The following is a 25,246-nucleotide window of genomic DNA, read 5'->3' as shown; positions in this document are numbered from 1 at the left end:
CATTGTTACACCTCATAGCAACACATGTAACACCTCATCATCAGATTTTTAAGAATACCGGGGAATATTAATGATCTAAAATGCCCAAACTGGGGAAATAAGTCAAGATAAATGCCTCGTATTCCCAAATCGGAATGCACTTTGGAAGGCATCATTGGGTTTTTGTGACTTGCTCGTGAACCAGAACTTCTCTTACATGGGTTCTTGCTCCTAAGACCATTCTCTTGCTTCCATTTCAATGAAGTGGCTACTTTCCCTTCCTGGCTCCCATGTAAGCTCGCTCTGGCTTCTTTTGTACTGACTGTCATTATGTTGTTGCAAAGTATTGTCCATCCATCTTTTCTCAAAATCTGAACTAATCCGTACCAATTCACGAAATATTGATGCTCTCCATTTATTGACTTTCTTGATTTGAGTTTCTTCCTGTCCAACATGGTTCGACAGTGGATGGCACAATCGCAACTCTGTTGCGCTGCCAGTGATAGGGATGGGGTTCAAATCCTGCTCTCTCTATGAGGAGTTTCTATGTTCTCCCTGTGTGTGCTTAGGTTTTCCCCAGGGTGGGGGAGGGGCCTCCAAATTTTTCCCACTGTTCAAAAAGTATGGGGGTGTTGAAGGTCAACTGGGAAGCACAGGCTTGTGGGCCTAAAGGGTCTGTTACTGTGTTGTATCTAATCTTAAAGTATTGCATTGACTCTGATATGTCACCAATGTAAATCTTGGTAGTAATGGTGTTCATGATTCTGCTTTGTCTTGATCTCTGCGGCTATTGGCCTCGTCTCTCATGTGAAACCCTATAACTTGGATGATTTTGAATTACCTAGTTGTAAGCAGTATATTTGAATGAATAGCTTTGCTAATTCCTCACCATGTTCATGTTTAAAGTCTATCTATCCTTGTCTGCCCAGGCTGGACTGGAAAATTGTAAATGTTACTCCACTCTTTAAGAAAGAAGAGGCAAAAGACTGTAAATTTTAGACCACATCTTCACATAAAAAAAATAATTATCACGTAAATTATGTTATCTCTTCCAAACAAATACAAGTTTTCATTTTGCCAACGATTCATATTTAAATCCACATCATTTTTCCACAAAATAACAATACATTCCCCAACCAATGCTAATGCGAACCGAATAAACTCAATTTGAGATTTATCCATTCTTAAACCCATTGTTAAAGTTGTAATATACCCCATTTAAAAAAAAAGCAGTGGATCTAACATTAAAGTAGTCTCTAATAAATCCGCCTTAAACTCTTTAATTTTTATCCAAAAAGACTTATTTATCACACAACCAGACAGAATTGGAAAAAAAAAAGTACCAATTTGAGTCCCATAATTAAAACATAAATCTGAATGACTAAATCCATATCTTTTTAACTTTTCTGGTGTTTAATTCAACTGATGTTGAAAATTGTAGTTCACCAAATTTAGTCACACTCTCTTCACACATAGTAGTCCATCCTTCTTGGGATAATTCTAAGGATAAATCTTTCTCCCATTTAAGCTTTGATTTATCTCAATCTAGATTACCCATTTTCTCTTGCAAAAAAGAATACATTTCTGAAATAAATCAATTTCTGCCTCATTTACAATTAAATTTTAAATTTAGTTAACTTAGACATGTTCGATTCCCGCCCAAAACTCTTCACTACTGGAGCATGTACTTGAAAATATGCAAGTAAAGAATTTAACGGTACCTCAATATTTTCCTGAAGCCTAACATAAGAAAAAATATCCCATCTTCAAAACAATCTGCTAACACTTGAACACCTATCATCTGGCAAATCTTTAAATACTGAGATTACCCATCGAGAAGGATATGTATTTATCCTGATGTAATGGAATTTGTAATGAAACCTTATCTCCAGTTGCTATTGACAGATTTCTTTTATACCAAGTATTGCATAAATGTCATCATACTGCCACATTATAATAATGCAAAAGAGGAGGAGTCCATCTAAATATACATTGATGTATAATAGAATGAGAAATCTGTGCTAATAACACTTTAACCCAGTGTGGAGGTTGATTAACATCGAACATCCTATTAATAAATTTTAACTGATAATAAACTAATAATTTAATGAATAATTCTGAAAATGAGGCCATTGTCATCCCTAATGCATATTGCCATGTTAAATTTTGCAACAATACTCTAGCCAATGAACCTTTCTATAAAAATATTCTGATTGCTACATAACTCTTTAAAAAATATGTTTGGACACAAACATGGAATTGATTGAAAAAGATATTGAATTCAAGGAAAAATATTCATTTTTAATACAATTCACATGTGCCATTCATGTCAAAGGAAAATCTTTCCATTTAATTAAATCAGCTTGAATTTTATCAATAGAGAAACATAGTTAAACTTACACATAATCCACATCAACCATTACCTTTAAATATTTAATTTTCTTAGTCCATCTAAGCTGTGTAATCTGTTTACAAGCAGGATAATCTTCCTGTGTAATTGGTAATATGTTCCTCTTATCCCGATTAACCTTATAACCAGACATTTTTCCATATTGAACCAAACAGGTTTGTCGATGTCATAATGATTACTGAGGATTTGTTAAATATATTAGTACGTCATCTGCAAACAAATTAATCTTACGTTCCTCTTCATTTATTTTAATCCCACTAATTTTATCATTTTGTCTTATTAGCTTGGGCTAGCGGTTCTATCACCAATGGTGACAAAGGACAACCTTGCCTTGTGGAGTGTGTTAAATTAAACGTATCTGAAATTTGTCCATTTGTCACCATACTCACCAAAGGCCTTTTATACAAGGCTTTAAAACAACCAGGTAAAAAAGTTCCAAACTTAAATCTTTCAAGTATTTTAAATAAAAAGTACCTTTCAACTCGATCAAAGGCTCGATTAAACGTGTTAAATACTTCGCAAGTCTATTGGCCAATACCTTAGTTACTAACTTATAAACTACATTTAATAAAGATATTGGTCGATATGAGGCAACTTTCAATGGGGCTGTTTCTTTTTTGCAATAACTAAGTCTAGGTCTACAAAAGGATTCTGGAAATGCTTTTGCTCTTCTGTAGCTTATTTAAGAACATCCACCAAAACAGGAGACAAGACTTCATAAAATTCTTTATAAAACCCTCCTGTAAACCCATCTTCTCCAGGTGATATTCAATATCGCTTCTTCAATTTCTAAATCACTGAAAGGAACTTCCAATTCTGTCCTATCTTTATCGTCCAAAACTGATACGTTCAAACTACCTAAAAAAGACTCAACACGTTCCTCATCCTGACTTACTTCAAAAGGATATAAATTCTGGTAAAATGAGTGAAACTCATCATTCATTTCCTGAGGTTTAAAAGTAACTCCTGATTTAGTTCTTATCACATTTATTGTCCTTGATGCCTGTTCAGTCTTTAATTGCCGAGCGAAAACCTTATGTTCTCTTTCTCCTAACTCATAATAACGCTATTTGGATCATTGTATTAATTTTTCATATTTATATGTTTGCATTATATTATAACAGTTTCAACTGAATCAAAAAAGTCTTTTTATCCACAGTCGAATTTCGTTGGAATTCCTTCTCTCAAATTGTTATTTCCTTCTCCAAATTTTGCCTCTCTGCCAAATGCTGTGTCTTAATTCTTGCAGTATAATTGATTATCAGACCTCTTAAATAACCTTTTAAAACATCCCACAAAACAAATTTACTTTGTACTGAATCTGTATTAATTTGCAAATAAGACTGAATATGGTCTTTGATATAACTTAGAAATTTTGGTTGCTTCAATAACATCCCATTAAACATTCACCGATAAGGGGTGTGTACATTATGCAAACCAGAACATGTGCAGGTGCACAATCCTTTATCCAGAACCCTTAGGGGGGGGGGGGGTCACTGTGTTCAGAATTTCAGATTTTTCTAGATTTCAGAAACCCAGATTTAAGCCCACCCAAATTGTGTTGCTGTATCCACCCCCAATCACTTCCAGTCATGCTGCCATTTTCCCCCACCCCTCTCCCTCCTGCCTCGCACTGCCGTCTCTCTCCCTACTTGCTGGTGTTTGGAACTTTCCGGATTTTAGATGTCCAGATAAAGGATTGTGTACTTCTACTTAACAATGAGGAATGATCAGACAAAATCCTACTCTTATTCTCTGCATGTATAAATCTACCCTGTAATTGTACTAACATTAAGCAAAAGTCAATTCTCAAAAAAGGATAATGTCTGGGTGAATAAAGAGAAAAGTTATTCTGTCAGATTTAATTTCCTCCATATTTCTACCAAATTCAAATCTTTCATTGAGTCTAACATCCATTTAGCTATTTTGGTTCTTTGTACAGTTTTGGAAATTTATCCAACACACAATTAAAATCCCCACCAACCAAAATATTTTCATTAGCTTGACCCAGATTCCAAAAAGTTTCAGAAATAGCGTCTTCATCATTTTCATTGGGTGGATAAACATTCATCAAAGTCCATGCTTCAGCAACAAATTTACATTTCACCAACAGCTCTCGACCCAATGTGGCAGAGAATGATTCCAACTGTAACGGAATCTTCTTATGAACCAAAGTAGCAACTCACCTCGAGCTTTCGAATTAAATGGAGATGCAAAATCATGTCCGACCCAATCTCTCATCAATTTCATATGTTCTTTCTCAGACAAATGAGTTTCTTCCAAAAAAGCAACATCAACCTTCATTTTCTTTATATATGCCAATATTACCTTCCTTTTCATCAGATTATTAAGTCATTTAACATTAAAGGTCACATAATTTAAATGAGCCATAACTTAATTTCCTCCTGAGATTGACACTTCACACAGCAATTACAATTAGATATAAATTTTTTAAAAACCCAAACCCCCCTTTCAAACAATAAGAAACCCCTGTAAAAAATGTAAAAATCTACAAGTACAAGAGTCGGACCAGCTGCAGTTAATACCACAAGTGGCAGACGACTTTAGAAGTAGTAGAGTCAACCACCACCCCCCAACCGACCATTAAAACCCATCAGTCATCCCAGTGATAACACCCACATTGAGCTTGAGCTTCATCTTCAACATCATTCACCGATTCCCATTCCCTTCCCAATCTTATCCTCGGGCATTTTCCCCATCAATTCCTTCAAATCTGGGAAGGAATTTGCAAAAGATAATGCACCATAAGGACTCTCAAAACATTGAGACTGATCTCGCCCATAAATCACCTTAAATATAATCGGATACCAAAAAGTAAACTTATACCCTTTCTTCCACAGCACTGCTTTGACCAGATTAAACTCTTTCCATCACTTAATAATCTCCTGACTTAAATCAGCTTAAAATAAAACCCTATTGCCTTGATACATCGTAGGGCTTTGATCAAGGCGACTTTCTGATCCGCAAGCCACAATATAATTTCTCTATCCTGATATCACAAACATCTTAAAAGAACCGCTCTTGACATTTGACCCAGAAAAGGTTTTCTCCTTCACGCCCTATGAGCCCGATCTCAAAAGACTCGACTCCCAACATCTCTGGAATCCATTTCCAAAAATAATTTTACAGGATCTGAACCTTCAATATCTTCCGGCAGACCTCGCACTCCTCCTGACCCGCCGCCAGGCCAAACAACTTGAGGACATCTTGCGTCACTGGATGCGCAGAGGATGTGGATGTTTCTTCCAGCTTCTCCCGAGTTCCACATTGAGGATTCGGATCTATCTCTAACTGCTCCCGAGGTTCCTTCTGGAAGGTCGGCCTTGCTTCTTCTGCACTTTTTACAGGTTGAAAACCTAGGTTTTTTCTAAGTTGCTGGTAATGAAATGGTATTGTATGTACTTATCAGTACAGGCATGGGATGGCCCACCCTCCTGATGTCATCCTCTCCTCGACTCCTCCCTAAACTCCTCCACTGTGACCCGGCCATAAAGGTCGAGCCACCTCTTCCATCCCTTCACTTCCCTCACTTGGACCCGGGCCTGCAGTCTTGTGATTAATAAAGCCTATCGTTCCCCTCATTCTTTGTCTCTGTGATTATTGGGGCAACTGGCAGTGCCCAACACTGCTTTTTTCCTTTCTTCATTTCCAGAATCCTACTGTAGTAAATTACTGTTCAAAACATTGATAAAAATCAAAAAAGTCACTACAGTTCGAGTATTGAACAGTTTAGTCAGGGAGAGGTGTCTTCTCACGTCATTTTCCGATGCCATTCTTCCACGACAATCCCCCCTCCCCTCAGCTGACTCCTTGAACACCATCAAATCCGTGGACTCTAGGCAGCCCTGCAGCTGTCTTCCCTCCCGTGACCACCTTCTTGTTGTCCTGATCTAATAAGTGTTGTGAGCAATTTTAGGACCCATTTCTAAGAGAGGATGTGATGGCCCAGAGGTGATTAACAAAAATGATCCTGGGGATGAGAGGAATAATGTTGGAGGAGCATTTGATGGTTCTGGGTCTGGACTCGCCTGAGTTTAGAAGGATGAGGCAGGACCTTATTGAAATCTGATGAATAGTGAAAGGGCTGGATAGAGAGGATTTTGCCAGTCGTGGGACAGTTTAGGACCAGTGGGCACAACCTCAGAATAAAAGGATGTCTGCTTAAAACGGAGATGGAGAAACATTTTCATCAAGAAACTCCTCCTTCACACCCTCCCCCACCCCCCGGATCATATTCCACTTAATCCCTGTGCCAGAAGTGCTCTGTTAGTAAGGGATTACTTAATGTGGTATGTGATTGGAAAGAAAAAGTTTGAAAACCAATGTTTTAATTTTCTATTTACGTCATTGACTTGTTCTGTGCGTGGTTTCATAACTCCAGAGGAAATGGGCCACTGACAGTTTTTCTAAAGCAAAATATTTCCTTCACAATTGGGTCCACTGCAGTCTTTCTCAGCCTTTTTTCCCATTCATGTGCCACTTGAAGAAATCTCTTACTCATTTTTCGACACTCCAAGGAATAAAGTCCCAACCTGTTCAACCTTTCCCTGTAGATCAACTCCTGAAGATCTGGCAGCGTCTTAGTAAATCTTCTCTGCACTCTTTCAATCTTACTAATAACCCTTCCTGTAGCTAGGTGACCAGAACTGCACACAATACTCCAAATGTGGCCTCACCAACATCTTATCCAACCTCACCATAACTTCCCAACTCTTATTTTCAATATGTTAATTAATGAAGGCCAAGATGACAAAAGCTGTCTTTAGAACCCTGTCGTCCTGTGACACCACTTTCATGGAATTATGTAACTATGTTTTATCTCTTGTTGCAGATTTGTATAACTTCTCTGTTCAATTTCATAATGTTGACTTCTGGACTATTTTATTGTGCCCCTTGATCTAGAAAGTTCTGGCAGAGCAAAACAATTTTGTTTTCTTTTCTCAGGTCAAATTTTGTCACATTGATCCAAAAACAAGTATTTTTACCATTCCTTCATTTCAGATTCTCTGCAGCTGTCGTATTGAACCTCACAGTGATGGCATTGTGTTTGTCTTGTTTATCCTTTCCCCCTCCATGCAGACAGATGTGTTGATCAAAGAGTGGACTCCACTCATCCAGCACCACTGCCATTTCTGCTGCTCGGGCTTTTCATCCCACGTATTCAATTTGTTATTTCCCCTCTTCTTTTTCTCAGCAAAGAGAATCAGGTTTATTTGATCATCTTTCTGAATCCCAGTGAAAGATTATCGACCTGAAGGTTTTAACTCCGATTATTTTTTCCAGTAGATGATCTGCTGAGTATTCTCAGCATCGAGTTTTTATTTTACTGCCTTGGTGTATTACTGAGTGCTTTTAGAAAAATAGACGTAAAAGGGGAGGGCTCATGGAAATAGTTAATTCATCTTTTCGATTTTTGGAGTCTCCTGCCGGAAAGCGCGGGATACTCACGGGGCTTCATTCAAACCCGCTGGCAGCAAACTCTTAATGATGTCCCACCTTGTCCCGTGGAGCCCAGCACATATAACCATATGACAGTTTACAGCACTTTGAGTCTGTGCCAGTTCACATGAACAACTCCACTAGTTTTCCCCTCCAATACTCTGGCCATATCCCTCCAACCCCCTCATATCCATGTACACATCCAACCTTCTCTTAAATGACAGAAAGGACCCTGCCGCAATTATCTCTTCTGGAAGATCATTCCATTCTTCCACCATTCTCTGAGTGAAGAAGAATCCTCTCACATTCCTCCTAAAATTTGCCCCTTACCTTGAACTCATGCCCTCTTGTTCCAACCTCTCCTGCCCTCAGGGGAAAGAGTCTACTCACGTGCAGTCTATCTATTCCTTTCATAATTTTGAATACCTCTATCATAACCCCCTTCATCCGTCTACGTTCCAATGAATAAAGTCGCTGTCTCCTTAATCTTTCTCTATACTCGAGATGTTGTAAGCCACATAACATTTTTGTAAATCTTTTCTGCACTCTCTCCACCTTATCTATTTCATTCCTATATATGGAGACCGGAACGGAAAACAATTCTCCAAACCTGGCCTCACCAATGCCTTAAACAGTTGCAGCATCACTTTCCAGCTATACTCTAGTCTATGCTATGATTTATGAAGGCCAGCAGACCATATCTCAGGATAAGACCCACTGTCTTAACATCCCCTCATATGGAAGATTTTGCCTCCCATCTGCACACTTCTGTGCTTTCTCCACGGTTGATCTTATCATGAGATACCATCAGATCCCATCCATAAGGAAGACATTCCTAAAACGGTGATTATTACCCCTTCTGGGCTTTTTGAATGTCTTAGGATGCCTCTTGAGTTGCAGAATGGTGTTCAAACCTGCCAGCGGGTTATAGACACTTTGGGCAGAGATTTAGAGTTCCCTTAGATCTACTTGGATAACATCTGGTAAAAACAATCTCGTCATGAATATTCTGTCCAGACCGACTGTATATCATACTCAGTGTGACATTGATATTCCTGAATTAGCCAGTGTACAGGCAATGGACCCCGATGTTCAGGCATACAGTATGGCCATTACTAACCTGGACATACCGCAGGGGGCAGCACAACTGGGTGACCAACCTTACTTTGTGACATGTTTTTGGGCTACATTAGACCAATGTTTCCTGCATCTTGGAGGAAACACCTTATTGACCAGATACACAGCTTATCTCATCTGTCCATCAGAACATCTGTCATGCTCATGTCAAATAAATATGTATAGCATGGACTGAGAAAAGGCGTCATGCAATGGGTTTGGATGACTATCTCCTGCCTGACTGCCAAAATTCAGTGCCACACTAAGGCACCTCTTCAACATTTACTGACAGTATGCAGGCAGTTGGAACATGTGCATGTGGACCTGCTGGGACCATTGCCAGAATCTCAAAACATGACATACATTCTAACAGTTGTAGAACATTTCACGCGAGGCCAGAGGTCATCCCGTTGCCATCCAGTGACACTGAGACAAGGGCCAGAGCATTCATCGTCAACTGGATGGCCAGATTTGGTTTTCCCACATTAATTCAGTCACGTTCCCACCGGCAACTGAAGTCTACTTTTAAGGCCCGACTCACTTGTCCCAATTAGGTTGATGAGTTGCCATGCACTCTTTTGGGAGTGCGCACAGCTTCAAAGCAAGATATATCTGCATTGTCCGCAGAGATGGTTTATGGTCTGGTCTTTAAAATTTCATGGGACATTCATTTTACCACCAACTCTGATCTGAACATCCTTCAGCAGTTTCGACATGGTATCGTGATCAGCAAAGCTTTCCTACCCATTGGCTTGGATCCCCTTAACAGAACGTGCCCCACCACTCCTGGACGCTGATTTTGTTTTGTGCGCAGACAGGACCCAGGAGTGCTGTTACAATGACCGTATGAGGGCTTTTTCTGCGTGGTGAAGAAGGATGGGTTTGAGTATACTTTGGACATTGTGGGATATTCACAGCTGTTTAGTTTGGACAGACACAACGTTGCCCATGTGGATCCCGCTTCACCCATTCAATGCCCCCAGCCCAGACAATGAGGGTGTCCACCTAAGGTGCATGCAGCTGCTGTTTTACTTTCTGGCGACGGTTCTGGGGGAGGTGTAGCAGCTGTGTAGCGGGCCGAGAGGGAAAGGTTCTTTGGCAGGCACATGAAATCATAAGGCAGACAGCTGGGAACTCATCCATTTATTTGACCGCATGCACGTGGTGCTGCGTGCCGAGGAACGGCACGTTGATCTGTGATTTCCCCTGCCGGAAGGTACGGGACACTCACAGGGCTTAATTTAAACCTGTGGTCCTGTGGATCTGCAGCAAACTCATAAATGATGTCGCACCTTGACCCATGGAGCCCGGGACACGCTGTAAATAGAAGAAGCCTGTAAAGAATGAATAAAGCAGTCTTGTGTTGACTACCCTGGTATGTGTGTGTTGCTTTAGTAGCTCTATTGAAGTAGCCGCTACATATATAAATATTTGGAGGATTATTGCACTTAGAGGATACTTTTCATCCATCTCACAGCCTGTGGGAAGAAGCTATTCCCCAGCCTGTAAGTCCAGATTTTGATGATGGACGTGGTGAAAGATGCTGTTCACTAGATCAAAATGGTCTTTGCACTATTCCTTGAGCCTATTTTGAACAACACTCCTAGTGAATGTCATCTACAGAAAAAGGGAGGCCCCAGTGATCCTCACTACTCTGCATCATTGCTGTCTGATGCTTTACAGCAACTAGATCATCCAATGGTGCAGCCAGACAGGAGACTCAACAGCGCTCCTGTAAAATCTCAGGATGAGATCCATTGGCCTTGACCTCCTCAGCCACCTTGGGAAGTGTAGGCACTTCCTGACCGATAAGGAGGTGTGATTGTTTTGTGCTGTATGGATGGGAATTTTACGTGATTGTATTGTCTATTCTTGCTCTTTAACAATCTTTAGTGGATAGAAGTAGTCATTGTACTTTAGGATGTACAATCATGTACAGATTGTCCTTAAATAGCCATTTGGCCCAGATGTCTATTCAGTCCAAGAATACTTTCGATCTCAGGAAGATTTTGAACAATAACACCATTCATTCTTAAACAAACATTGTTTTTAATTTTCTTTAAACAAAAAAAAAAACAGGATCAAACTTTAACTTATCACTATTAACAGCCTTCCATTACCGCCTTCTAATTTTAAGTGCAGGTGTATTTAATGTGTATAAAGTTCTTTGACACAACTCCAAGTTCACCAGTGTCTATCAGTTCTTATACTGTGCATAGAATTCAACATTTATGAATTTTCACCAAGCTCTGGTGCTTAAAAGTAAATGTTTACCCTCCAGGAAGGTTCTTGTTGGTTTCAGAGAGGGATTTCATGCACATTGGACACACATAAACTGATTCCCTCTGATCAGCCACTTTGGTGTCTTGCCAAAGAAACTTGACCAATCAGGATATTCCAGATGATAACCTCTTCTGCAAGTCACCATTGATCACCTTTTGTTTCCCTTATTTCAGGTAAAACATAATTTCTAGCCTGCCATTTCCTCTTGTATGGACAACAAAGTTTTTCAACAGGCTGAACTAAGAACTCACAACCTGTCTTCAAAACAAGATGCCATCTTGCCATCTCTCTCTCTCTCTCTCATTTTTTTTTAGAAAAAGCCTATTTGGTCTCTCCTCTCTGCTTGCAAACTGGTACCAGCCAGATGACTGCACTGGACCCATACTTCTGAGTCCATTCATCTGTTGCTTTAAAAACAATAATCCATTTACACCTGCTTTTGAAATTCTTTAGCAAAACAGTCTCCTTGTTTTGTCTTTGCAAAGGCTCTCGGTGCCTGAATGACTCACTCTCAGCAAAGCTCTTGCATTTTAAATAAGAGCTGTTTTGTGAAGTGTATGTGTTTGTTTGTGACCTTAACGACTCCTACAATCCATCTCTTTCAAAAACATCTCTATATAAAATGTAAAATATATAATCTGTCACAGGACAGATGCAGCAGAGGAGTTGTGATAAAATCAATGGTGTCCTTGCAAAAAAAAGTGGGAAGAGGTATAATCTGGTGAGTGGAGTTTGTAATAGATTGAAACTTGAACCTCTCTCTATTTCAGGAGACAATTTACTGTCATGTAATTAAAAAGTGTAATAAAAGTGAAAATTGCTTTTTTCCTGCTATAAGGCAGACAGACGCACCCTCTAGCAGAAATTGCCTGAAATGCCTCTTGCAGTCAGAGAAAGACTGAGTGCTTTCCCTCACCTCCCCCCAACCACCCAAAACCCTGGGCGAAGTCACTGAGTGTGTGTGAATTCTCTTTGAATGCTCACAGACCATCCAAGTCATTGGCAATGTGAGCTCCACTTTTGAACCTCTGACATAATTAGGAACCATTTAGCACTCGCTCGTATCCCAGGTCTGATATCTGACACCCTTTTAGCCAGTTTAGACCCAGTCTCTAACATTTCACAGCCTGGTGTGAGTTCCTTGACTGCTATGTCCAGAAGCCCGCAGCCTGCGTGGGTTCCTCTCCTCGAGTCACCAACAACCTGCCACCTATGTGGGTCTTTCAGTTGCAGAACCCCTCACTGGTCTGCTTCCTTGGTCACTGACCTGTGGATTGAATCCTCTGCTTCTGAGATGTTGGTGGGGTGTGGTCTTTCTGTTTTTTGGTGCCCTGCACTAGTTGTCCGCTTCCCCAGAGTTCACGGTGGCAAGGAAATCTAAAAAATCTAAATAAAAAAAATTAACTAAGAGGAGAATCTCACATGTCTCGAGGGATGGAAAGGGCATTATTACAAATTGAAGCCTGATATTTGAATATTCATGTGCCAAATTTGCAAAAGCATGGAGTATATATTTCTCAAGCTATTTGTAATTTTTTCCAAAGGAATACAACCTTGAATATTTGCATGTCATCTTGGCATCCCTAAAAATATATGTATATCTGATTTCCAAGTAAGTGCAATACATGTCCTCATCACCGCTAACATTAATTTAACAAATTTCAATTGATATTTTAATAGATTTAATTTGGGCCTTGTTCATTCAATGTTTCCTAATAAAAATAAGGTCAGATTCTGTGGAAAAACATCTCCTATAACTTGTTCCATTAATATTGTAATTCTCCCCCAAAAACATCTTGCATTAGGACAAAGATAAGTTGAATGCAAGAAAGTTGCGACATCTTCATCACACGTAAAACATTGATCTGATAATTCTGATTTTATTCTATTCAATTTCACTGCTGAAAGAAATAACTGTAGAAGAAAAACTAGTTGTGAATTCCTTCCTCACTGCTGCAGTGTGAAACTCTGCTCAATAGTTCCAGATTGCTGATTTGAAGTGAATTAATACAACTCCCCTGGATCACGTGATCTCTATTGCCAAATCAGCTTCCTGAGGAGCTTTTCAAATCCAACAGCCTGAGTCACCTGACTCCAGGTGCAGCATTCAAATAAAATCCTTGCTGACATCTACTACATGACTGATGTAAAAACAATTATACTGAACTAATTTATATCTTGCATTGAGATCCTTATATAGATCTGCCCATATTTGCCAATCAATTACAATATTCAGATCCATTTCCCACCTTTGTCTCAACTTATGAACTCCTCATTTAAAGGTTCCTACTTGTAATAAAGAGGACATTATCAAATATTTTTTTTAACAATTCCTATTATAAGGAATTTCTATTTCAGTACAACATGGTTGGTCCTAACGTATCCTTCAAATATGCTCTAAGTTGGAAATAGCAAAAAAAGATTGCTATGAGTTATATAATATTTATTTCTCAGTTGGTCAAATGACATTAATTGACCCCTTTCATCACAATCTTCAACATTTATTATCCCCTTACGAAACCCGCTGTCCAGAAATTGATGATCCTTTGAAAAAGATACGAGGATTTTGAATCCAAGCCATTCTAGGTGATGTACATCCACTTACACCAATTACATCATTTATTTTATTCCATATATTAATCAAATGTTTCAACAATTGTGTATCTTTATCACCAACCATTAATTTTGATTCCCAGTTGTACATAAATTCTTCTGCTTTTCCCTTTCCTATTTTATTTGATTCTATTTTAACCCCTTCAAAAAAAGAAGCAAGAAATCTCATTTGAGCTGCTCCATAACAATTTTTAAAATGAGGAAGCTGCAATCCTCTCAATTCAGAATTTGCAATGGGTTATTTGTAACATGGGATTCAATCTGAAATGGGTTCATGTGACATAAAACCATGATGCAGAATGTTTTCTAAGAATGGAATACAAGAGGAGGATTTGTCTAGTTCTTCAGCAGGATATAGATCACAAGATATAGGAGCAGAAGTAGGCCCGTCAAGTCTGTTCCACCATTCACCCACTCAGCCCCACTGCCCAGCTCTCTCCCCATTACCCTTAATTCCTTGATGTATCAAATACCTGTTAATCTCTGCCTTAAATACAGCCAATGACCTCACGTGGGTTTCATGACCCACTGACGAAATCAATTTTTCCACATTTGTTTTAAATTGACACCCTTTTATCCTGAAATTATGCTCTCCTGTCCTAGAATCCCCTACCATGGGAAACATCTTTGCCATATGTACTCTGTCCAGGCCTTCTAGCATTTGAAATGCCTCTGAGGACCCCCATATCCTTCTGTACTCCAACTAGTACAGTCGAAGAGTCGACAATTGTTCCTCATACACTAACCCTTTCATTCCTGATATCATTCCAGTAAATCATCTCTGACCTTCTCCAACAACAGCACATCTTTTCTCAAATATGGCACCCAAAACTCTAATTCTGATTGAATGGAAATGCAATTCTCAAACGACACAAACACAATGGTTACATGATATTATGTCTTGTTGATATTTACCACTCGGGAAGGTTCTTGTTGGTTTTCAGATAGAGGTGTGTTGTTCAGGGAATCATTAATGTTTTTGTGACTCAACGTCCAAGCATCTGAAGTCCGTTATCTCTTCCGTAAAGGGGTGTGTACATTATGCAAACCAGATGCGATTCAGTTGCTTGCAAGTTTAGCAAGTGGGATTTTGATGTGAAATTGCAACTCACAGCGTCATTTTTGTGTTTGAAAATGCCAATGTGAAAATTTTAACTTCAGTCTTCTTGGTTTGCTTAAGTTTACAGAGGAGACGTTGCGTCAAGCTGAGAAGACAGAGTTGGATGCCCATTTGGCAAATCGGCTGGGCAAAGCAGAAAGCACAAAACGAGGGGCTGAAAAAATAATGAAGCAGACTGAAATGCCGTTGAACCAAACCCAGGTAAAGAATTTAATTTTGTGCAGCGTACTTAAGAGACCAAACAATTTGGGATTTTAGTGGTGACCTATTTAAATGAACAAAATCTGATTAGAATAGAAGTTTATGGAATGTTTGGAAGTTGCCACAAAAAAATGGAGCATATAAATTAGATAAATGAACAATACAATGAGCCTGGTGTCACAGTATCTGCCTCCCTCTACCGTACATCACTGTTGAACCTTCTCCCCAATATGAACCTGATGTCACAGTATAGGTCAGAGTTTATTGTACATCACTGTTAAACCTTCTGACTACAGTGAATCCAGCGTCAGTATATCTGTCCCAGTCTACTGTACATCACCATTAAACATTCTCCGCACTGTGAACTTGTTGTCACAGAATCTGCCACAGTTTATCATACATCTCATTAAACATTCTCCCCACTGTGAACCTGGTGTCATAGTACCTGACACAGTGTATTGTACATTACTGTTAAACCTTCTCACTGCTGTGAAGCCAATGTCACAGTAATGATCTCAGTCGTCCATACATCAGCATTAAACCTCTCTCCACTGTGAATCTGGTGTCACTTTGCCTGCCACCCCAATATGAACCTGATGTCAAAGTATCTGACACTGTTAATCGTACATCAATGTTAAACTTTCTCCCCTCTGTGACCCTGGTGTAATAGAATCTGCCTCAGTGTACAGTCCATAACCATTAAACCTTCTCCCCACTGTGAACCTGGTGTCACGGTGTATATCCCAATTTACAGTATATCACCGTTAAACCTTCTCCCCCCCCCTGTGAACCTGGTGTAATAGAATCTGCCTTAATCTACCGTCCATCACCGTTAAACCTTCTCCCCACTGTGAACCTGGTGTCACGGTATATATCTCAATTTACAGTATATCACCGTTAAACCTTCTCCCCAAAGTGAACCTGGTGTCACAGTATCTGCCTCAGTCTACCGTACATCACCGTTAAACCTTCTCACTACTGTGAACTTGGTGTCACGGGATTGATCTCAGTCTATCGTACATCACTGATAAACCTCTTCCCCACTGTTCACCCGGTGTCACGATATCCATCTCAATTTACCGTACATCACTGTTAAACATTCTCCCCAATGTGAACATGATGTCACAGTATCTGACACAGTTTAAAGTAAATCACTGTTAAACCTTCTTACTACTGTGGAATCCATCTCACATTTTCTGCCTCAGTCTACCGTTCATAAACATTAAACCTTTTCCTCCTGTGAACCTGGTGTTAAAGTATCTGCCTCAGTTTAACGCACATCACCATTAAGCCTTCTTACTGCCCTGAACTCAGCGTCACAGTATATGCCAACATCTACTGTACTTTACCGTTAAAACATCTCCCCACTCTGAACCTGGTGTCGCAGTATCTCACACAGTTAATTGTACATGACTGTTAAACTGTGTTAATGTTGTGAACCCATTGTCTCAGTATCTCTTATCAGTCTACCATACATCATCGTTAAACCTTTACACATCTGTGAATGGGTGTCACTGTATCTGATACAGTTTATCGGACATTACTTTTCAACTTCCTCACTTCTGTGAACCCAGTGTCACAATAACTGTCTCAGTCTACCCTACCTCATTGTTGAACCTTCTCCAACTGTGAACCTGGTGGCACAGTTCTGCCTCAGTCTCCCGTATATCACCATTAAACCTCCTCCCCACTGTGAACCTGGTGTCACTGTATCTGCCTCAGTCTACCATACATCACCATTAAACATTATCCCCATTGTGCACCTGGTATCACTTTATCTACCTCAACATACCGCACATCACCATTAAACGTTATTCTCATGTGAATCTGGTGTCACAGTATCTGCCTCAGTCTACAGTACATCACCGTTAAACCTGATCCCCACTTTACTCCTGGTGTCAAATTATCTACCTCAACATACCATACATCACTGTTAAACCTTCTCGCTCTGTGAACCTAGTGTCACAGTATCTGACACAGTTCAAATTATATCACTCTAAAACCTTCTAACAAATGTGAATCCTACTATAAAATAATACTCCCCTTCTAAGTCTCACTGTATACGAATCTCACCTATTTTAAAAATTCCAAAAAAAAGAGAAACATCAATCCCAAAACAAGATACTCAAAAGTAGTAGCCCCCTAAAAATCTGGGTGTGGTAAAGTCCACAAGTAGCAGGTGACTAAAGGACTCAGTGTCACCCACCCCCAGTCAGACTTTCACAAAGTCCTGAAACAAAAACATTCAACCCAGTGATTCCAGTCCCAATGATTGTTCCGGATCGTCAATATCGAGAAGACTTTGCATCCATTCAACTTTTTTCCCATTCTTTCCATATTTTCCAATCTTCCCATTTCCATTCCCATTGACCCTTCCCTTTGGTGACAATGGTGACGATCACCCATTTCCTCGTACATCTGGCAATGAATTAGCAAATATTAAAGCATCATGGTCATTCTCAAAAAACTGAGATTGAAAATTCCCATAAAAATCTTTCAATACTGCCGCATAACGAAAAGCAAATTTATATCCCTTTCGCCACAATACTTCTTAGGCTGAATTAAATTCTCGGTCTCTTCTGATAATTTCTTGACTCAGATCTGCATTAAAAAACCCCTATTATTTTGAACCATCAGTGGAGTCTGATTTTGCCATGTTTTCTGCACCACCAATCGGAGTATCACCTCTCTGTCTTGTTATTTAAAACAGCGAATCAAAACTGCTCGTGGTAATTGGCCTGGAAACGGTTTATTCCTTAACGCTCTGTTCACTCGATCTAATTCCAGTCCATCTGGAACGAATTACCTGCCCTTCACTTCTGGGATCCATTTCTTCAAAACCTTCACCGGATCCGAACCTTCCATATCTTCCGGAAGACCTACTATCTTAACATTATTTCTACGACATTGGTTGTCTAATGAGTCAAACTTCTTCAATAATTCCTTCTTCTGAATCCCCCAATCTACAAAAGGATCTTCCACTATTTCCATTTTTTCTCTATTACGCTCCACTTGACTCTTGCATTCAAGAAAGCCTCCTCAATCTTTTTAAAATGATCTTGCACAGTATCCACTGATCGTGTCCATCTCGTAACATCACTCTTAACTACATTAATATCTTGCTTCATAAAAGTTATTTCTTCACACACAGTGTTCATTTTAGTTTTCATTTCGAAAATCCTTGAGTCATCTGATGAGTCATCTGCATTGACATATTTGCCATATCTTCCATGAGTTGAGCAATCCCTTCCAGAATTGGAAACACAGAATCCAGTCCAGGATCCATCACCTGCCTTTGAGGCTGACCTTCTTTTGCCGCAGTCCCCAGTTCTTCAAATTCTAATGAAGTTGAGCTCTCTTCTTGTTCCAAAGCAGTAGGTCCTCTTCCAGTGCGGCTGCAGGTCTGGACACTCAACAACAGCATGCCTATCTCAACAGTGAGCGACCTCGTCAGTTCACCATCGCTCAGGCTCCCCCACAGCCCACACCTTCTCCAAAGGTTTGTATACCCTTGACGCACTGCACATGCCCGGTAGGGCCACCGACTGCGCAGGTGCGTCATCTGATGCTACACTGTACCTCTCCTGACCACCAGGCAATGCTGCAGGCTCACGTGCCTGTCCTCGTTCAGCTGGCTCGCCCTCACGCCTGTGTTCACGAGTGCACGAGTCGAAACCGCTGAATTCATCGCTAAGCTAGCGCCGACGAAATACTTAGCCGGGCAGGAATCCTCTGAGGCTTGGAGACTCCAGTCGACAACTCTGTTACTTCAACTTGAACTTGGCCTCAGTTCTTCAACACTTTTGTAAGGTAATTTCTTCTGTAACTGAGTTTTCGATTTTTTCACATTTGCAGCCATTTCGATCCTCCACTATTCCAAAGTCTATAAACAGTATTTTTAATCACTTTTACAACTTTTAAAATCGAGCATTTAATAGTCTAACTGCGAAAGGGTGGAACCACACGTCTACCCTCTGCACCATCTTGTCACAGTATCTGACATAGTTTATGACACTTTTAAACTTTCACATTACTGTGAATGCTGTCTCTCAGTTTCTGTCTCAGTCTACCGTTAATCAACGTTAAACCTTCTCACCCTGTTAACTTGGTGTTAAAGTATCAGCCTAAGTTTACCACACATCACCATTAAACCTTCTCCCCATTGTGAAACCGGTTTTACTGTATCTGCCACAGTTTATCGTACATTACTATTATACCTTCTCACTACTGTGAACTCGGTGTTACAGAGCCTGCCAGTCTACCGTACATCACCAGTAAACCTTCTCGTCAATGTGAGCCTGGTGTTACTGTATCTGCCACAGTTTAGTGTACATCATCATTAAAAATTCTCCCCAATATGAAGCTGGTGTCCCTTTATTCGCCAAAGGTTATCGTACAGCTCTGTCAAACATTTTCCCCACTATGAACCCAGTGTCACAGTAACTGCCTCAGTTTCCCATACATCACCAATAAAGCTTTTTTTTCCTATTCTGAGCCCAGTATCAACGTATCTACATAGTCTCCTGTACATCACCATTAACCTCCTCCCCACTGTGAACCAAGTATCAGTATCTGCCAGTTTATTGTACATCATTTTTAAACCTTCTCACCACTGTAAACCTGGAGTCACAGAATCTGCCTTATTCTACCATACATATCTGTTAAACCTTCTCAGTACTGTGAACACAGTGTCACAGTATCTGCCAAAGTCGTCGACTGTACATCACCGTTAAACATTCTCCCCAAGTTGACCCATTCATCACTGTTTTTTCCACCATTTATCGTACATCACAGTTCAACCTCCCCACTGTAAACTTGGAGTCACAGTATATTCCACAGTTTATTGCACATCACTGATATTCTTACTCCTCGTTGTGAATGCGGTGTCACCATATCTGCATCAGTCTTCCGTACATCACCATAAACTTTGCACCAATGTGAACCTGGTGTCACTTTATTTGCCACAGTTAATATTACATTACCGTAAAAACTTCTTCCAACTGTGAACCTGGTATCACAGTATCTACCACAGCTTATCATGCATTACTGTTAAACCTTCTCACTACTGAAAACTTGGTGTCAAAGTATCTGCCAAAGTCTACTGTATCTCACCGTTAAATATTCTCCCAACTGTGAACCTGGTGTCACAGTGTCTGATACAGTTTATCGTACATTACTGTTAAACCCACCAGATAAGCTCCAGATAGCGAAAGAGAAGTTCTCGCATCTGCAGGAACTGGGGATCATTCGTCCATCCGACAGTCCTTGGGACTCGCCGCTCCACCTGGTCCCAAAAGCCTCCGATGGCTGGCGCCCCTGCGGAGATTATCGACGGTTTAATGACATGACAGTACCTGACCGTTACCCCATCCCTCACATTCAGGACTTTATGGCCAATCTGCATGGTGTGAGAGTATTCTCCAAGGTCGATCTGGTGTGCGTGTACCATCAAATCCCATTGCACCCAGATGACATCCCCAAAACATCCATCATCTCCCCTTTCGGCATGTTCGAATTTTTATGCATGCCTTTCAGGCTCAAGAACACCGCCCAGACATAATGCACCTCATTGTTACGGTGCGCAGGGATTTGAATTTCGTGTTCATTTATCTGGATGACATTCTTGTCGCCAGCAGAGACTGGACACAACACAAGTCTCACCTGCACACCCTCTTCTCCCGACTGGCCGAATTCAACCTAATGATCAGCCCGGCCAAATACCAGTTTTGTGCAGAAGAAAATTTGGATGGGATGAAACTAATCCAGAATCCATTGCACAAGATTGGAAAAATTAGATTGAGCGTCTTCAAATACTTGGACGTTTTGACGTCAACAGACTTTGGAGTGGCCACATTTGCTCAGTTACACCATTTTTCTGATGTAAGTGAAGGTGGTTTTGATCCTGTCAGTTACTGAGTCCTGTGAAATAACCCAAGTGCGAGTAGATGGTGGATTTGTAATGGGAAAAGCCAGAGTGGCTCCATTAAAGTCAGTCACCAGACCTTGAATGGAATTGACTGCTGCTATTATGGCGAGCAAAATGGACGCTATGTTAAGAAGAGAATTACAGATGGAGTCCGCAGATCCTGTGTTTTGGACTGATAGAACATCAGTGCTTAAATATATTAATAATGAAATCATGAGGTTTCATCTCTTTGTGACTAACAGAGAGAATGAAAACCTGGACAACAACAAATGGCAGATTTACCACATGACAGAGTTTCACCTGATGAATTCCCATTTACATCCGTGGAAGTTGATTATTTTGGTCCTTTGCAAGTAAAGTGCGGACGAAGTGTTGAAAAACGATATGGAGTTATTTTCACTTGTTTGACTATGAGAGCAATTCATATTGAAGTAGCGTCATTGCTTGACAGAGACTCTTTTATTAATGTTCTTTAGCGTTTTATTCCTAGACATGGTCAAGTAAAAGAATTATGTTCTGATAATGGATCTAACTTTAAAGGAGCTGAACGAGAATTATGAAAAGTTATTCAAAATTGGAATCAACATCAAATTCCTGATGCATTATTTCAGAAAGAAGTTAATTGGATATTTAATCCACCCATAGTTATGGGTGTGGTACGGGTAAGGGTTAGTTGGTTGTGGAGAACGTTTACAAAGGTCTGTACTGGGCAGTACTGGGCAGCAATGCTTAATGTTGTAATGGATGCGGAAGCTCTGGGAAGGGGTAAGGGAGGGACTGGCCAGGAAGTCTGCAGATGCTGGGGCCGAGGGCAATGGACAAACATGCTGGGGAAACTCATGGATAGTTTTGTGAGGAGCAGGTCCTGCATCACCAGTCAAATTGAGTATTTCGAGGAGGTGTCAAAGGAAATAGATGAAGGTAAAGGTGTGTATGCGCTGCACGTGGATTTTAGTAAGGTGCTTGACGAGGTCGTCACGGTGTCCTCATTCAGAATGTCGGGAGGCATGGGATCCATTGAGCCTTGGCTGTATGGATTCAGAATTGGCTTGTCTGCAGAAAACAGAGGGTCGTAGTAGATGGAACAATGACTAGTGGCGCTCGAAAGGGATCTGCTCTGGGACCCCTGCTCTTTGTGATTTTTATGAATGATGATGGGAGTGGAAGGGTGGGTACGTCAGGGGATGACACAGAGGTAGAGATGTTGTAGACAGTGCAGAAGGTTGTCAGAGGTCATCCAGTTTGCAGAGAAGTGACAGATGGAGTTCAATCCTGTAAATCAGATGTACTTAAACAAGCAACTGGTACAGGTTTATTTCCAGAGTCAGTTTCAAGGGCACAAATAACAGTTATTCCAAAGAAGATTGGAGACCCATTAAAAGTAGCTTCATATAGACCAATTTCTTTATTGAATGCGAATTACAAGAACGTGAGGGCAGAGCACTTGGTTAATGGCAGGATTATGAACAGTGTGCAGGAAAGAGAAATATTTAGATCCTGCTACATAAATCGCTCAATGTTGCTGTGAAAATTGAGAGGGAGTTTAAGATGGTGTATTGTGTGCTGGCTTTCAGGAGTCAGGGGATAAGTTCAAGAACTGAGAGGTAATGTTGCAGATGTATAAAATTCGAGTCAGACCACTCTTGGCATATTGTGTGCATTCCTGGGGCGAGAATACCAGAAGTCGTCTAAATAAGGTGAGAGGAGGGAACTTTAGGAAAGATGTGAGGGGTACATTTTATTCACACAGAAAGTAGTGGGTGCCTGGAATGCATTGCCAGGGGTAGTAGCGGAGGCTGGTCCATAAAAGGCATGAAAATTATTTTAATATGGGGACAGGAATAAAAGAAAAACAGAAGGTACTGGTGTGAGGGAGGGAAGGGTAATATCGTTGTGGGGTAGGTTCATATGGGTCAGCTGAAGGGATTCGACCAATCCATCCATGATTTGTCCAGCATCTTGCTGCCATGTCGTGGTGAACCAGGGTGTTGCCTGATGGAGACACGGTGCTCTGAGCTCTGCAGAGATAGATCGTGCTTTTCTCCAAAACACACTTCCTCAGGTAAAGCAGAGGAAGGGGAAAGGCCCTAGTGTGCAGGGGTAGGGAGGGGGATGAAGGGGGAAGAGTTGGGACCCTCCAAAGTCATCGTGATCAGGCATCACAGACAGCATCTCTATCACCCATATTTCTCTTCCCAGGAGAAGGAGCGATCTCAGAGACAAGACACGAGTCCAGAAGAACATTGCAACCCAGCTGATCAGAGGTCGGACAACATCATGATGTCCTGAATCCCTCCCCTTCTTCTCCCTCTGGCCCTGCCAACCCCATTCCCTGCATCTCCCATGTCCTGTCACCCACTCCCCCCCCTTCTGCTCTACCCCTCCTCGATCCCAACCCCCTCCTGCTCACCTTGCCCTTCCCTCACACCTATGCCCTAACCCCAGCTCTCCTCCCTTCACCTCCCCTCCCCCCTCCCCCTTTCCCCTTCCAACCTTAACCTAGGCGAAGGAGGGGTCAGGGAAGGGGGTAGGAGAAAGGGGGTAATGGAAGCGGGTAAGGGTAGGAGTAAGGGGTAGGGTTGTGGGTGTGTAGGATTAGGGTGGGGTTAGGGGACAGCATAGGGGAAGAGATAGAGTTAGGGGACGTGGAGAATAGGGGGTATCAGTAGTGTTAAGGTTAGGGTTTGTTAGGGGTTAGAGTTAGGAGTAGGGGAATGGGAAGGGGAGGGGAGCTGGGAGGCGAGCGGGGGAAGGAAAGGGGGAGGGGAATGTAATGGAAGATTTAAACCGTGTTTTATACTCTTGCAGACTTTGCTTCTGCAAGGCTGAGAACCTGCTTGTTTTTTACAATCAGCAGACATAAGCTAAATTCCACCAAGGGGCCAGAGATGCAGTTATCTGACAAGAGGACATCTGTGTACCAAGAACATTTAATGTTTCTACTTGTTTTGGTCACAGACTGTCAGAGGCCTAGCCTTGATGCAAAATAACATTGTATTCAAAGTGATAAGCTGAGAATTATATTATTCAATCGAAGCCTAATATGCTAGCTTGCTCGCTTATCTTTCTTACTGTGCTGGGAATTGGTGCTTGGGTAAGCAGTTTTTGGGTAATATAAGCCATGGTCCCGCTGCTGAAGTTTGAGACTCTCTGAGAGGTGGCAACATCTGTCAGCAAGAAGAAGAATTTCTGGAGTCCAGCTAACATCCTGGTCGAGGGAGGTGGAGAAGCTGCTACCGGCGCCCGACAACCTACTACAAGTGTGCAGTCGTTGCCTCGCTTCGGCAGTTGGGACCAGTCCAGGCGTTGATAAGTATAATTGGGAAGGGCTTGCATATTGTAGTTTGAAATCAGCTTTTGAATTTGTAATAAACCTTTGTATAAACTGAACTGCTCTCAGTGCGGGTGTCTATTTTCTTTCGGTAGCTTAAACACTGTGACCAATCTCAAACGAACAAAGTGAGAAGTACAAGTTTATGCAGGACAGGGAACGGGGTGGAGGAAAGGGGAGGTGAACGGAGGAAGCCATCCCTACCCCCTCCCCTCTCCACCCCTTCCCCCACATTATCCCTGCTTATTTTCTCCTCATTCTAGCAGAAGTCGGGCCTCAGTCCGGCCAGAACCTCCCATGGTTTCAGATCCTCCATTTCAGGAAGTGCCTTAGACGCTCGCTGCATGACAGACATCTTGTCTCTTCATTCATTCTGTACCGTTATTATTAAATTTAAAAATGGTTGGGTTTTTTTAAAGCTAGAATCCAAAAGGCTGGTCCAGATAGACAACACAGAATCAGGCCCTTCGGCCCCTCTCTTCTGCTGGCTGAGTTGTAATCAGTCCATATTCCTCTCCCCGTTTTCATTCTTTGCTCCCATCCAGTTCAGGTTGCCTTGTCAATCTCATGACCTGTGGGAAGAAGCTGCCTGGCTGTCCTGCTTTTATTCCATATCTCCTTCGTGATGGCAGGGGGACAGAGATGCTCTGTGCTGGATATCTATGAGTCTATTTACAAATCCCATCCCTGCAAACAATCAGGGGTCGCTTGCCTTGAGGTTCCACCCATGTTACCTCTCCCTCAGCACTCTCTCATCAGAACACTACTGCACCCTCCTTCCCCTCCTCTACCAAGTCTCAGTATCCC

At 41.2% G+C, this 25,246-nt stretch overlaps 1 long non-coding RNA gene across 2 annotated transcripts; it reads left to right on the top strand.

Moving 5' to 3' along the window:
* The first annotated feature begins 15,135 nt into the window (after positions 1 to 15,135).
* LOC138745286 (uncharacterized) lies at positions 15,136 to 24,498 on the top strand. 2 transcript variants are annotated; one of them, XR_011346137.1, is made up of 3 exons: positions 15,136 to 15,182; positions 23,308 to 23,372; positions 23,917 to 24,498. It is a non-coding gene; the product is annotated as an uncharacterized lncRNA (long non-coding RNA). The 2 variants fall into 2 exon arrangements; XR_011346138.1 differs by lacking the exon at positions 15,136 to 15,182 and adding an exon at positions 18,707 to 18,992.
* Positions 24,499 to 25,246: the final 748 nt, after the last annotated feature.

The sequence above is a fragment of the Narcine bancroftii genome, chromosome 11, assembly GCF_036971445.1.
Source record: "Narcine bancroftii isolate sNarBan1 chromosome 11, sNarBan1.hap1, whole genome shotgun sequence".
NCBI classification, from domain to species: Eukaryota; Metazoa; Chordata; class Chondrichthyes; order Torpediniformes; family Narcinidae; genus Narcine; species Narcine bancroftii.
This window is presented reverse-complemented; position numbering and strand designations above follow the sequence as displayed.